This window comes from Hypanus sabinus, chromosome 3, assembly GCF_030144855.1.
Source record: "Hypanus sabinus isolate sHypSab1 chromosome 3, sHypSab1.hap1, whole genome shotgun sequence".
NCBI lineage: Eukaryota > Metazoa > Chordata > Chondrichthyes > Myliobatiformes > Dasyatidae > Hypanus > Hypanus sabinus.
In genome coordinates this window covers 15115321-15130498 of record NC_082708.1, presented here as the reverse complement: position 1 = coordinate 15130498, position 15178 = coordinate 15115321, and positions in this window count along the sequence as shown.

Here is a 15178-nt window from a genome sequence, read left to right as displayed (position 1 = left end):
ACAAGGGAATCACAGAGGGAATGATCCCTGTGGAAAGTGGAAGGGGGGGTAAGTAAAGATATGTTTGGTGTTATGATCCCTTTGGAGATGGTGAAAGTTGTGAAGGATAATGTGTTGGATGCGGAGGCTCATGGGCTGGTAGGTAAAGCCTTGAAGAACTTTATCACTGTTAAGGAAGCGGGCAGGTGGCATGAACACGGATGTTCAGAAAATAGAGGAGATACAAATAAGGGCAGCATCAATGGTGGAGGAAGCAAAACCCCGTTCTTTGAAGAAGGAGAACATCTCTGATGTCCTGAAAAGGAAAGTTACATGCTGGGAACAGGTGCAGCAGAGATGAAGGAATTGAGAACTGAGGGAAGGGAATAGCATTTTTACAAGAGACAAGGTGGCAAGGTAACCATGCAAATTGTTAGGTTTATAGAAGATATCAGTTGACAGTTTGTCTCCAGAGATGGAGGCAAAGAGATTGAGAAAAGGAAGGCTTGTCTCAGAAATGGACCAAGTGAATTTATGGGCAGGATGGAAGTTAGAAGCAAAGTTGATGAAATTGACAAGCTCAGCGTGAAGTATGAAGCAGCACCAGCGCAGTCATCAATGTAGCAGAGGGGTCGTTGCCTTGCTGCTGTTTGTGCATGGGGGGGAGCTGGGGAGGGGGGCTTTGTGGTTCTAACGTTTAACTGTCATTCGTTTTTGGGGCATCCTCTTTTTCATGGATGTTTGTGAAGAAAAAGAGTTTCAGGGTGTATCTTGTATACGTATCTCTGAAATTAAATGTACCCATTGAAACCTATTGAGGGAGAGTTAGGGGCAGTACTGAGGAAGACTTGGAATGTGGATATTCTAGTAGCCAATGAAAAGGCAGGTATAGCTGGGGCCCAGCACACTTTACAGAGGCTCTCCCGCACCAACTGCATAATACTTCTGTATAATACTTGGCACAACTGAGGCACGCAGCTCCCCCACCATCAGTCTTCCCAATGAACCAGTGAACCAGACTTGAAGTATTCTACATTACAGGGTCCAAGACAATCATGGCAGAATGGTATACAACAAATTCAGGGGACGACATAGCAACAGTACGCAATAACTCTAGCTCCATCGCTATCAAGCAAATCGCTGATTGGATTGTCCTGCAGTACTTGATGTTATTAGTACCTAGAAGTGACTTGCAATCGTAAAACCAGCGCAAAGGTTGACTAACTACACCTTTGATTGGACCTGGTTGCTGCGTCCAAACGTGTCACCATCTTACCACAGTTAAGCAATGCTATGACCACTTTGCAGTAAAATGGACTCGGTATTTTTGTTCTACTTCTCTTTTCTTGTAAAAATTGTGACTAATTGAACATTTAATTTTTGCTTTTATATGAAAGCTGCTTATCTGATGAAAGTGTTGCAAGTCTGTTTCTCATTGCACCTGTGCATGCACCTACTTGAACATATGACAATAAACCCAACTTTGTCTTTCAGCCACGCACTCCTCCCCCACCACTCCCATTTATCCCCACCACTTCCCACCATTTGGTTCCACGCTTGACTTTCCTATCAGATTTCATCATCTTCAGCCCTCCTTCACTTCAACCTATCACCTCCCACTCTCGCCTCCCCCTCTCCACTCCACCATCTGCCCATCACCCCTCTCACCTGGATCCACCTATCACCTGCTAGCTCTTGCCCCACCCCTTCCCTCCACCTTTTTTTTAACATTGGATATCTCCCTCCTGTCTTTCAGACCACAGGAAGAGTCTTGACCCAAATCATTGACTGTCCATTTCCTTCCACAGACAGTTTTCAACCCACTGAGTTCCTTCAGCATTTTGGGTGTTGCTTGAGATCCCAGTATCAGCAATCTCATGTGCCTCTGGTAAAAATTTACACACAGGAGTCTCCAACATTTGCAATATGAGATAGCAGAGGTAATCTGATTAGTAGTGTGAATAGAAAGAGAAAGTATATATTTGTCAGTTCTCTCGTATTTTCTCTACTTTTTTTGTGCTGATGCATTGTATTTCTTTAGTATTCTCAAATATCAGTCTGCTGGCTGCTTCTGATAGATAACCAGTGAGAAATGAACACTAGCCTAGCTAGAAATGCCGCATTCTAAAATTGATTATTTCAATAGCTATCACACATATTGTTTTGTGCGATGGAGCTATGTCTCTACTAATGGAGGTATAAGGCACTCCTTCCTTCCGCTAGTCTTTAGATCACCCTTGGTGTCATACCTGCTTCGCCTCCCCCCACTGATCAGGGTCACATGAAGTTTGTATGAGCAGCTGGTGCATATCCCAAGTCCTGGTTATGTGACCACTGATGCCAGGCAGAAAATCTCTGAAGATTATTGATAATGGCTGGTGTAAAGACACTGCCCAGAAGAAGGCAATGGCAAACCACCTCTGTCGAAAAATTCGCCAAGAACAATCATGAACGTGAAATGACCATGACTGTCTACATCACATGACATGACACAAAACAACGATGATGATCAAACATAGGTTAGCATGAGTAAAATTGTGTGTCTGTAATTGACAGGATGGACCAATGGGCCGCTTTCTGACTCGGTATCAAATTCTACTACTTCAGATAACTTGGCTTCTCCACTTGTTCAGAAATTGGTCTTGTTCTTGTGCTACATGACACGATGGGCATCCTGAGACTCCATTTAAACACGTCCATTTATTTTACCTAAAATTACAGGACACTGTAAGCAGTGCGAAGTCAACCTGCTCCTCCCACTTCTGTAGACGGACATTCTGATAATAAGCACTAAAATTGCAACTGCTCTCACCGCAGAAGATACCGGCCTGCTCAGTATTTTCATTGTTGCTTTTGTTTCCGTGTTGCCTCCTTTCGCTTAATTACCTACATGTCTTGACCTGTTTAGTCTCACTCAGCTGACTGGGACTCCTCCTGCTATTAAGGTAAAATCAAAAATGAAAATCTGTAATTACAAGAACTGGTTAGTGAAGCTGGTACTCAACTCATAAAAATAAGAAGTTGGGGCTATATGTGCCTTCAAATCAGCTGGCGTTCTTGCGAGGATGGCTGAGAGGGTGGGGGGGGGGGAGGGTCTCCTAGGTATGCAAGAGAGCAAGATCTGAGTTTGAGGTCTAGTGCCCGGAGTCCTGTCATCGGCAAGTCTGGAGCTTGAGGCCTGGAGTTTGGCTCCTCATTTGGCGTCATCAGTGAGTCCTGGGTTGATACCGAAGATCAAAGTGCAAAGTCAATTGAAGTCCGAAGGTCGATCAGAAGTTGAGCCCTGAGCCTTCGAATCTCTGCAAATCTCCTGGAAGCCGAAGATGGGTTAAAGGACTGTGATTGTGGATGGGTGGGAGGAAGAACAGGGCTTGCTTTTGCTGTTGTCGCTTTGTGCATTCTGACTGGTTGTATTCAGCATTGTTCTGTTGAGCTTGGTAGGTATGCTACGTGCACTGCCCACAATACATCCTTGGCTTTGGTTTTGTTAACACAAATTACACATTTCAATGTATGTCTCAATGTACATGTGATATGTGAATCTGAATCTGCTCTATCAGCCAATGGGATTCTGGCCAACCCATCTCCTCAAGCATCGCAGTTCAAAAATGCAACGTTTAAAGTAAATTTATTAACAAAGTACATATATGTCACCATATATTAACTTGAGATTCATATTCATGCAGGTATTCAGAGTAGAACACCGAAGTACAATAGAATCTATTGGGGCGCCATGGTGGCATAGCGGTTCGTGTGAAACTATTACAGATCAGGGCATCCAAGTAAACTGGCCTGTGATTATGTTAGGGTTAAATAGATAGGTTGCTGGGGTGGTGCCAGAAGGACCTGTTCCTCACTGAATCTCTGTATTCATATCTCTAAAATCAAGAAAAACTACACACAAGCAAAGCCTGAAACATTAACTGTTTATTCCCCTCCGTAAGTGTGGCCTGTCCTGCTGATTTCCTCCAGCATTTTGTGTTTGTTTTGTTCAGCATCTTCAGAATCTCTTGTGTTCTCCCTCTTTGATTCCTATTTCCAATGACTCCCTCCATTCCCAAAGTTCAAGGTAAATGTATTATTAAAGTACATATATGCCAACATATGCAGACTGAGATTTGTTTTCTTGTGGGTATACTCACAAGAACCATAATAGAATCAACAAAAGCCCACAAACAACCAATGTGCAAAAGACAACAAACTGCAATTACAAAATAAAAATAAACAAGCAAACAAACAAACAAATAAATAAGCAGTAAATATCATGAGATGAAGAGTCATTAAACTGAGTCCATAGGTTGTGAGAAAAGTGATGAGGCAAATGAAGTTATCTCCTCTGGTTCAAGAGCCTGATGGTTGAGGGGTAATAACTGTTCCTGAACATGGCGGTGTGGGTGCTGAGGCTTCTATACCTTCTTCCTGATGGCAGCAGTGAGAACAGAGCATGATCTGGGTGGTGGGACGGTCCCTGATGATAGATGTTGCTTTCCTGTGACAGCGCTTTGTGTACATGTGCTCAGTGGTGCACAGATTTTACCCATAGAATCATAGAAAACCTACAACACAATACAGGCCCCTTGGCCCACAGAACTGTGTCGGACATGTCCCTACCTTAGAAATTACCTAGGGTTACCCATAGCCTTCTATTTTTCTGAGGTCCATATACCTGTCCAGGAGTCTCTTAAAAGACCCTATCATGATGTATTGGACCGTGATATGTTGAGCCATATCCACTACACTTTGTTGGCTTTTCCATTCAAGGGCATTGGTGTTTTCATACCAGGCCGTGAAACTTCCACACATCTATTGAAGTTTTTCAAAGTTTTAGATGTCATGCCAAATCTTCTTAAACTTCTAAGAAAATAGAAATGTTGCCATGCTTTCTTTGTCATTTCATTTACATGGGGCCCAGGACAGGTCTTCCAAAGAGGTAACACCAGCCAAATTAAAAAAATATCAACCTCATTAAAAATGTAGGCATCAGATGAGAATCCACGGCTTCTGAACTGAAGAAGAAGCAGTATCCTGCTTCTGCCATCAGACCACCAGAACATTTAGTCCTTTTACCATTCAAGCATCGAGGATCAACTTAAGATAACGATCTGTCATATGCGTTTACATGTATTAGGAATTTGCTGTGGTGTGATGAGAAGGGCATGACATGGAACAATAAAAATATATCAAAAATTATATGGAATAAAGAATTATATTAAAAATAAATATAATTCATGGCTGATCTTTTACCTCAGCACTTCTTTCTAGACCTAAACACCAATTTGCTTAAAGCGTAATGATCTGTTGATCTGCCTTCAATGTACGTAAATGACTGAACCGTTGTGACGTGGATGTGTGACAAAGGACGCAAGTCAGGCTGGCAGGTGTTGTGGATGAAGACCAGTGATAAGGCTGGCTGCCTCCCAGGTTAGCAGGTCCCAGAGTTGGAGCTCTATACGGGCAGGAGGCATGAAGGCCAGTGACCCTCTAGGTAACACGAATTTATGATTCTGGAGTTCAGCGTCCTCTCATCAGCAAGCCCCACGGTCAATACTGAAGGTCAAAGCCTGAAAGTCAATCAGAGGTTTGAAAGTCGAGGCCCAATGTCCAAAGCCCTGGGTCTCCAAGTCCACTGGAGACGTTGTAGGTCTGATGTCTGCGAGTCCTCTAGAAGCTGGAGGCTGGGAAGACTTGCCCTGGCATCGGAGGCGTGTCTGGGTGGGACGGAGGAAAGCAGTTTGCTTTTTGCTCTTGTTTCGTTACTGTTGTTGCTGTTGATTATGTTATTCTGCTGGACATAGTGGGCATGCTATGCCGGTGCTGGGATGTGTGACAACACTTGAGAGCTACCCTAGCACATATTTACATTGTGTTGGTTGTTAACACCAGGGCTCTCTAAGGTAGAGAATTTCAAAAATGCTTCCTCCTCTCACCTGTAACTGGAAAACTCCTTATTCACAGACAGATAATTCAAGACTGTTGACAGAAACAAGCCCTCCGCATAAAGTCTATAAAGAGCTTTGTGTTTTAAAAATGTCATCTCATTTCCTTCTAAACACCAAAGTGTTTCAAAGACATACATCTTCTACAAAGACTTTTACAAAGCTCTATTTTGTAGTTGAATTGCTCAGGAACAGCTGTAACGTGGAATGTACAGGACAGGCTAACACCGACGGGGGTTCGATTCCTGCTGCTGTCTGTAATGAGTTTCTACGTTCTCTTTGTCCCGCGTGAGTTTACTCTAAGCATGGTGACATTTGCGGGTTGCCTCAGCTCAATCCTCAGACTATGTTCGACATTGACAATATCTCCTGACATCCCAAGGACCTTCCACCATCTACATAAAATAGGTCAGGTGGCAGGGTGGAGATACATCCCTTCCAAAGGATGTGTAAAGCGCTCCTTCCCTCCGCTATCCTGCAGGTCATCCTCGGGCAAGGTGTAGCACCTGCTTAGCCCCACAAGCAGAGTCACATAAAGCCACGGGAGCAGGTGGTGGATGGTCATATGAGCTTATGACAAGTCTTGGTTATGTGACCACTGTTGTCAGGCAGACAATCTCTGAAGAGTATTGATAATGTCTGGGATCATCTGTCTTGGAAAGATACTGCCCAGGAGAAGGCAATGGCAAGCCACTTCTGCAGAGAAAATTTGCCAAGAACAATCATGGTCGTGGAAGGACCATGATTGCCCATGTTATATGACACAGCACATGACGAACGAACAAACATAAAACAGGAGTGCAATGCAATATGCTCCCTGTGCTGGGATTTACAGTATCAACAGCTCTCAAGAAGTTTGGTAACATCCACTTGAATGCTTCCCATCAAGCACCCCAGATGTCCATTCCTTTCCATCAGTATACAATGGCTTCTCTGTGCACTAAACACTATTATTCACCCAGAATAGTCCAATGGTGTATCAGTTCTTTGAGGTTGTTGTTACTGGGGGTGTTAATAGGGACACGTTCCCACTACCTATTAAATGGTCCCAATGGCATGCATCTCAAATAGCCTCTGACAACCAAGTCCAGCTCTTGACCTACACGTGTGGCTTAGCTACTAGAAGGGGCAAAGGTGGGTTACTGGCACCTTAAAACCAATTGTTTCAGACAGATGGGGCTTGTCAGTCATAGTTGGTAGCTCATCTAGGAGAAGGAAAAGTCTGATCTCAAACTTCATTCCCATTCCCATTCCAACATGTCAGTCCCTGGTCTCCTCTACTGTTGTGATGAGGTCACACTGAGGTTGGAGGAGCAACACCTTATACCCCATCTGGGTAGCCTCCAACCTGATAGCATGAACATCGATTACTTGATCTTCCAGTAATTAACCCCTCACCCCCACTTCACCACTCCCCATTCTTGTGTGCCTCTCTCACCTTACCTCCTTACTTCCCTCTGGTGTCCCCCCCTTCCTTTTCTACCATGGTCTTTTATCCTCACCTATCGGATTTTCCCTTCTCCAGTTCTTTATCTTTCTCACCAATCAACTTCCCAGCACTTTACTTCATCCCTTCCCCCACCCCTGGTTTCACCTATCGCCTCTCATCTTGTACTTCTTCCTCCCTTCCCCTCACCTTGCTCTGACCTCATCTTTTTTATCCAGCCCTGATGAAGGCTCAAAACATTGACTGTTTCCACAGATACTGCCTGGCCTCCTGAGTTCCTCCAGCATTTTATTTGTGTTGCTTTGATTTCCAGCATCTGCAGATGTTCTTGTGTTTCTCAAACATCTGCTGCCTTGCACCTATACCAACTCATGGGGAAGGCTTCAAGAGTAAACCCCAAGGGAAAAATCCAGAGCTGGAGTCCCTAAGGCAGTGCTACACTGAGTTCAATCCTTACTGGCAACTTCTGCAACGCTGTTGGTTCCAAACTATGTCATTCTCTGTTGTTCCTGTGGGTTCATCAAATGCATGGAGAAGGGGAACTTGCTGCTTGGGCAACAGCTTTTTCTCCATATTGTATTGCCCAAGCTTGTACATCTAGACAGCTAGGACGCAACATCTATGGTTGACCCTGACCAACGGAGTCTTCACCATGTCCCTATCCACAACCCGTACCACCATGAAGGTCAAGGGCAGCAGGGCACAAAACAATATCTGCTCCATCATGAGCACAAACCCTTCAACATCAACAACATCTTCAAAAAATAGTACCTCAAGAAGGCCTGATGAAGAGTTTCACCCCAAAAACTCAACTGTTTCTTCCTCTCTATAGATGTTGCTTGACCTGCACAGTTCCTCGAGAATTTTGTGGTGTTACCTCAAGGCATCCATTATTAAGGGCCCTCACCATCTAGGATGTGCTGACTTTTCATTATTATCATCAGGGCACAGGTACAGGAGCCTGAAGGCACACATTGAAAGTTTTACAGACAGCTTCTTTCCCACTGCCATCAGATTTCTATATGGTCCGTGAATTCATGAACGCTACCTCTTTTACACCATTTATTTTTCATTTATGGTAACTTTATAGTACATTTTTAATGAATTGCAATGTACTGCAGCCACAAAATAAACAGCAAATTTCGCAACATATGTCAGTGATAATAAACCTAATTCTGAATCTGATAATCCTCTCTGAGTGACATGATGCCTTCCCATTGCTGAGTCGAAATCCAGGCACACTCTTCCCAGCAGCACTGCGGGAGCACCATCACCACGTGAACCAAAACAGTTGATGACTGTGCGGAGATTGGAGGAGTATGGACGTGTGCAGGCAGAAGGAGCTATCATATCTGCTTCCAGATGCCTACCATTCTGTGCAAATAAAAACCTCAGTTGAAAGGCATTCATTAGCTGCAATCATTTGATACAGGGTGTATGGTGTCTGAGACTAAGGAAGCAGGGCAGCAGATAAATTAGTCATTCGAATCCATTGAGGCTCACTTCATTAGGGTTAGTAAACTGATATCAGTGAGAGTATCAGATGTCTGCAATGGACACAGATACTTGCACACAGTTGAAAGGAGATGTCGAACAAATCAAACAAAATACGCAGCCAATGCCAAGAACAACTCACATATGGAAGAAAATGCCTCAGTATAAAAATATCCAGCCTCAGTAAAACCCCCAACACAATATGAAGAATCATCCTAAAATCAGAAATGGTTGGGTTAACTGAAGGTGAATTCAGTAATTAGCGATAAAATGTAGATTTGTTTGAAAAGATTCTAACGTTCAAAGTAAATTTATTATCAAGGCCCGTATATGTCAGCACATACTACCCTGAGATTCATTTTCTTTTGGGCATTCACAGTAGATGAAGAATCAGAGGGTGAAGGGTGTCTGGAGTGAGTTGCCAGCACACGTGGAGCATATAAGGTTGATTCAATGTTAAGAGAATTTTGGATAGGTACATGGATGGTAAGGGTATGGAGGGCTATGGCTCGCAGTGCAGGTCGATTGGAGTAGGCAGTTTAAATGGTTCAGCACGGACTAGATAGGCTGAATGGCCTGTTTTTGTGATGTACTTCTCCATTACTCTATGACACACAGAAACACAACAAAATCATTGAAATCTACACAACCTGCCATTAAAATTAATCTATTAGCACAAGGTTGCTGCAGTAAATGTTTGGGATATTTATTCTTTTGGATTGGAGTAATTCATAAGCTGGTTTCTCTCTTCTCCCTTTTGCCTTTGGCATTTAGGGCAGCAATGAAGGTCCTCTATTTCTGGTAGTGCCCACTGCTTCCTCCATCAGGTCGGTAGCTCCCTTTTGGTTTTCACTACTGTCAGTCCCAGATGAAGACTCAGGAGTACTGTCACACTCATGATTGTAGACTTCAGGAGAGGGAAGCTACAGAAAGTTGTAAAATTTATCAGCTCCATCTTGGGCACAAGCCTCTGTAGTATCCAAGACAGCTTCAAGGAATGGTGCCTCAGAAAGGCGGCATCCATCACCCATGACATGCCCTCTTCTCGTTGGTACCATCAGGAAGGAGGTACAAAAATCTGAATGCACACACTCCTCCTCCTTCCCCTCTGCCATCTGATTCCTAAATGGACATTGAACCCATGAATGCTACCTCAATTTTTAAATTATTTCTGTTTTTGCAATATTTAATCTATAATATTTAATATACATGTCTACACTTACTGTAATGGATTTACTTATTTTTCTATATTATCATATTTTGCATTGAACTGCTGCTGCTAAGTTAACAAATTTCATGACACATGCCGGTGATAATAAACCTGATTCTGATACTGTAACGCTTGCTCCTTCATTGATTCTGTTTGTATTACTACTATTCTACAGGTTTGCTGATTATGTCTGCAGGTAAAAGAATCTCAGGGTTGTACGTGGTGACATGTATGTGCTCTGGTAATAGATTTAAATTTACTGTATGCTCAAATGTAGGGTTCTTCACTGCTGTTTTCATAACAATTTTGTTTTACCTGTCGGGGTTGTTGGCCCTGAACTGAACCCCTGAACCTGGAGAACTCTTTGACCTATCTGGCATGGATGACCCTACCAAAAATCTAAGCAAAAAGCCCTGACTCCTGTCAACGGTGAGAGAGGGTCTCATTGAACTCCCATCAAAGAGAAGATTTAAATCTCTTCAGAGTAAATATACCTTGAAAGGATTTCACAGCAAAGGAGCAAATCATAATCATAAGAGATTCTGCAGACGCTGGAAATCCGGGGCAGCACGCAAAATGCTGGAGAGAGTCAGGAAGTCAGGCGGCATCGATAGAGGGGAATAAACTGTAGACTTCTCAGGTCACGACTCTGCACACCCACTGACTTTTAAGAAAATAAGGAACTGCGTTGAGAGAGAGGAACAAGTCGGCTGTAATCCTTGCACTTTGAGTGACTTGATATACCATTTCCTCCTTCAGATTTTAAGTGATTGCATTAACAATTTTTCTGATTAAGCAACATAATGTAGTGGTGTGCTACACGCAGCGCTAAAATAACATCACAGAGTTGGTAAACTGCAATTAAAGATGATTTTATTCGAACTTCACAGCCTTGCTTTAAAGCCTCCCTCATCCCGCCCTCCTCGGGTGCGGATGCTCTAAGGGACGCGTACTCACAAACCCCTGCAGGCTTTTCCCCTTTGTTGCGGACCTGGCCTTTGTGCCTGCGCGCTGGCTATTTGTGAGCCGGTTCGAGTGCGCTAGGAAGTGGGTCACCACATAACCCCGCCCCAGAACCGGTGATACACCCCCCAATGTCCACAGTCTGGGCTGGACCCTGTTTGGGAGGTTGGCCTCTGTGCCTAGGTGCCGGAAACTCGACCGGTTGCGCCAGGTCCACATGGGCCGGTTTGAGTCGGTCCACTGTGAAAACCTCCTCTCTCCCCCCAATGTCCAGTACGAACATGGACCCGTTGTTCCTGAGCACCATAAACGGCCCCTCGTAGGGCCGTTGCAGCAGTGGCCGATGCCCGCCCCTTCGTACAAACACAAACTTACAGTTCTGCAGGTCTTTGGGTACGCAGGTCAGGTTCTGCCCATGCTGCGAAGTGGGTATGGGGGCCAGGTTGCCGAGCCTCTCGCGTAGTCTGCCCAGAACTGCTGCGGGTTCTTCGTCGTGCCCCCTTGGGGCTGGTATGAACTCCCCCGGGATGACCAGGGGTGTGCTGTACACCAACTCGGCCGATGAGGTGTGCAGATCGTCTTTAGATGCCGTGCGGACGCCGAGTAGGACCCAGGGAAGCTCGTCCGCCCAGTTGGCTTCTCGCAGGCTGACTTCATGAGAGCTGACTTCAGGTGACGGTGGAAACGCTCCACTAGGCCGTTCGATTGTGGGTGGTAGGCAGTAGTGTGGTGCAGCTGTGTCCCCAAAAGGCTGGCCATAGCTGACCACAGGCTGGAGGTGAACTGGGCGCCTCTGTCGGAGGTAACGTGGGCCGGTACACCAAAGCGGGACACCCATGTGGTGATCAGTGCCCGGGCGCAAGATTCGGAGGTGGTGTCGGTGAGCGGGATTGCCACTGGCCATCTTGTGAACCGGTCCACGATAGTCAGGAGGTGCCGTGCTCTGCGCGACACTGGCAGGGGGCCCACGATATCCACATGAATGTGGTCGAAATGCCGGTGGGTGGGGTGGAACTGTTGCGGCAGAGCTTTGGTGTGCTGCTGCACCTTGGCCGTCTGGCAGTGCATGCATGTTTTGGCCCATTCACTGACCTGCTTGCGGAGTCCGTGCCAAACAAACCTGCTAGAGACAATCCGGATGGTTGTCCAGATGGACGGGTGCACCAAGTTATGAATGGAGACGAAAACACGTCGCCGCCACGGTGCCGGGACGATGGGACGGGGCTGGCCGGTGGTGACGTCACAGAGTAGGGTCCTCTCACCTGGGCCTACAGGGAGGTCCTGGAGCTGCAAACCAGAGACTGAGGTACTGTAACTAGGGATCTCCTCGTCTGCCTGCTGCGCCTCTGCCAGCGCCTCAAAGTCTACCCCTTGGGAAAGAGCATGAATGTTAGGGCGAGAGAGCGCGTCCGCCACGACATTTTCCTTACCCGAGACGTGCCGGACATCCGTCGTGTATTCAGAGATGTAGGACAGATGGCGTTGCTGGCGGGACAACCAGGGATCGGACACCTTCGTGAACGTAAAGGTAAGCGGTTTGTGGTCCGTGAACGCGGTGAAGGGCCTACCTTCTAAGAAGTACCTGAAATGCCGGATTGCCAGGTATAGCACCAACAGTTCCTGGTCGAAAGCACTGTATTTGAGCTCGGGTGGCCGCAGGTGTTTGCTAAAAAACGCCAGGGGTTGCCAGCAACCCGCGATGAGTTGCTCCAGTACCCCACCGACTGCCGTGTTGGATGCATTCCACCTTCTTAGCATTCCACAGCAAGTCCGCCCGGGCTGCCACCTTCCGGGGGTCGCTGAAATCCGCGTCAGACAGCAGCAGGTGTATGTCCTCGGGCAGCTGCTCCAGGAATGCCTGCTCAAACATGAGGCAGGGTGTGTGTCCACCGGCCAGAGACACCATCTCATTCATTAAAGTGGATGGAGGTCTGTCTCCCAAGCCATCCAGGTGCAGTAAACGGGCAGCTTGCTCGCGCCATGAGAGTCCGACAGTCCTTATGAGCAGGGCTTTGAATTCTGTGTACTTGCCATCCACTGGGGGAGACTGTACGAACTCCTCAACCTGGGCTGCTGTGTCCTGGTCGAGGGAGCTCACCATGTAGTAGAAACATGTGTCCTCTGAGGTTATCTGCCGAACGTGGAATTGGGCTTCTGCTTGCTGGAACCATAGGTGAGGTCGCAGCGTCCAGAAGCTTGGCAGCTTCAACGAAACCGCATGAACAGATGTGGCGTCGGTCATCTCCGGTCCAAAAATCATTTGGACCGTCGGGGTCACCAATTGTAGCGGTGTGCTACACGCAGCGCTAAAATAATGACACGGAGTCAGTAAATTGCAATTAAAGATGATTTTATTCGAACTTCACAGCCTTGCTTTAAAGCCTCCCTCATCCCGCCCTCCCCGGGCGCGGATGCTGTAAGGGACACATACTCACAAACCCCCGCAGGTTTTTTCCATTTGTTGCGGACCTGGCCTTTGTGCCTGCGCGCTGGCTATTTGTGAGCCGGTTCGAGTGCGCTAGGAAGTGGGTCGCCACAATAATATATATCCATTTTATTTTTATTTTGAAGGAGACTTTGCAAACAATAACCTTTAAGTTAACAGGGATACATCCAGTAATGAACATGGTCATTTAATTTGACTCCGCCTCCTTGTCATGAACATAAGACCGTAAAATCATAAGACATAGGAGCAGAATAAGGCCACTTAGCCCATCGAATCTGGTCTGCCATTCAAGCTTTCCTTCCAAGTGCAATAAGCACATACAGCAGTTCATCTCTGTGTGACAGGAGAACACAATCATTGTACAATAGTCTCTGTTTTATTATTTTGTACTGTATTATTGCATATATTATTATTCTGTACTTTATTATTAGTTAAGTCTGCACCCTGCTAAGTGTGTCTTTAAATGTTGCTGCTGTGATGAAAGAATTTCCCACTCGAGAGCAATAAAGTACTTATTATTATTTTATTATTATTAGTACTTACTTTCATTCTCCACCCCATTCTCCTGCCTTCTGCGCATAATCTTTGACACTCTTACTGATCAATAACCTAAGCAACCTCTGCTTTAAATATACCCAATGTCCTGGACTCCACAGCATTTGTGGCAAAGAATTCCACAGATTCACCATCCTCTGGCTAAAGAAATTCCTTCACATCGCTGTACAAAAGGGACATCCTTCTATTCTGAGGCTGTGCCCTCTGATCCTAGACTTCCCTGCTATAGGAAACATCTTCCCCACATCCACTTTATCTAGGCCTTTCAATATTCGGTAGGTCACAGTGAGATCTGTGTCACCTGTTGCACCCATCCAAGAGCGGTGATGCTGGAGGTTGTGTGGAATGTTTTCCAAACTGGATTGGAAGCTGAAATCTCCCACAGGTGTCACTCTGCAGTGTTCACTCAGTTGAAAACAAGCTGAACTGCATTTGTCTTGCTCTTGCTGAAAATATCCATGGACTCAGGGATTGGGCGATATAATTTTTTTGTGTGACCGTATATTTACCGTTATCTTATATATGTCATATATCCCCTGTGCTGTTTATGTTGGCACTGTATTTTGCACCTTGACCCCAGAGGAATGCTGTTTTGGTTGGCTATATTCATGGTATCACCTATGGTTAAACTTAAACTTGAAGCTTGATTTGGGATCATTCCTGCCACTGCCTGCAAGGAGTCTGTACGTTTTCCTCGTGACTATGTGGATATCCTCCGGGTGCTCCAGTTTTCTCCCACAGTCCAAAGACGTACCAGTTGGTTGGTTTATAGGCCATTGTAAACTGTTCCGTGATTAGGCTAGGATTAAGTCAGGGGACTGCTGAGTGGCATGCTCGAAGGCCCGGAAGTGCATGTTCCATGCTGTATGTCAATAAGTAAATCATTCTTGGCATGGTATTAAGAACCTAGCAATTTTTGAGCAACACACACAAAATGTTGGCAGAACCGAGATCAGGTGGCATCTATAGAAATAGATAAACAGCCAACGTTTTGGGTCAAGGCCCTTCATCAGGATTTTTGAGAATATTGATATTGTCTTACACATTATTTAAAATGAAAACCTTTGGAGATGCTGGAACTACACAGCACTTCAATCAGTGTGTGTTGTGTAAAACAAGCTGTGTGTTTTCGTCAGTTTTGCACTCGT